Here is a 1,143-nt window from a genome sequence, read left to right as displayed (position 1 = left end):
AGTCTGAGAAGGCCACACGCGGTGTGAGTCCATGTCTGCACGTTCTGGAAAAGGCAAGACCGTGGAGAAAGATTAGAGGGGACCAGGGGACAGTCAGCACAGAGGATTCGGGGCAGTGAAACTACTCTATGGGACGCTTTGATAGCGGGCACCTGTCACTGCACGCCTGTCCAGACCCGCAGCGTGCTCGGGCCGAGAGTGAGCCCCGAGGCAAACTGTGGACGAGGGGCTGATGAGGCATCACGGTCAGGTACCCATGTACGTTCACTGACTGGAACACGGGCACCACTCTGGCGGCGATGTTGACAGCCAGGGAGATGGTACACGGGTGGGGTAGAGGTGTGTGTGATTTCGCTGTCCTTCCCCTCCGTGTGGCTGTGAACCTGCACGTGCCTTAGAAAGCAGTTTATTTGTGCCTAGGTGCCAAATATTGCATGTGAGGGCAGAGTCGAAGGAGGGGAGTGTGGTTGAAAAACAGGACCTGAGATGCTAGAGGGTGATAGGTGACCCATCACCCCATAGGAGCACAGGCAGGTGCTGAACCCAGGAGTGAGGCCTACAGAGAAATAACCATATTGAATCTAGAGTTAGATGGCTCTCTGTTGTAGGAATAGTTCTGTGCCCGGTGCTGCAGTACAGACAGAGACAGAGGGCAGACACACACACACAGAAGCCCTTGCAGGGAGGGTCGTGATGGGCACCAGAGGTGGGGGCTGGCCTGGGGAAAGCTGTCTGGGCAGAAGAGCCCCCTGGAGGGGAGGCTGCAGGGCTGTGTCAGAAGCTATTGTGAGGGGAGCTCCCAGGACAGGAGGACAGCTCCCAGGACAGAAGGGCAGCCAGGGGTCAGGGCCCCAGCAATGAAGGGTGCACAGATCATTTACAAGGAGGCCCTCCAGCAAGTGTCAGGCCCCTGAAGCCTGCAGCTCCCATTTGGAGGTGAGGAGGACACTGAGAAATGACCAGGCCTCTTGGGCCCTGACACCAGATCTCCGTGAGGCGCAGAGCAGTAGGTAATGGGTTCAGGATGATAGCCAGGCTAGGTTTCTACCTCTCCTCAACAGGTAACCTGGGCCTGTTCCTCCCCCAGAACCTGCCCCAGGTAACCTGTGCCTACCCCCCCAGACCCTCCCCCACATAACCTGT

The 1,143-nt window shown here is 57.8% G+C and overlaps 1 protein-coding gene across 4 annotated transcripts in view; it reads left to right on the top strand.

Moving 5' to 3' along the window:
* The window catches only part of ARHGAP39 (Rho GTPase activating protein 39), a 102,643-nt gene that overhangs the window by 83,502 nt on the left and 17,998 nt on the right, over positions 1–1,143 (top strand). The window lies entirely within an intron of this gene.

Source organism: Suricata suricatta, chromosome 15, assembly GCF_006229205.1.
Source record: "Suricata suricatta isolate VVHF042 chromosome 15, meerkat_22Aug2017_6uvM2_HiC, whole genome shotgun sequence".
In the NCBI taxonomy this organism is placed as follows: domain Eukaryota; kingdom Metazoa; phylum Chordata; class Mammalia; order Carnivora; family Herpestidae; genus Suricata; species Suricata suricatta.
The sequence above is the reverse complement of the archived record's forward strand: the minus strand, read 5'-3'. Positions and strand labels throughout refer to the sequence as shown.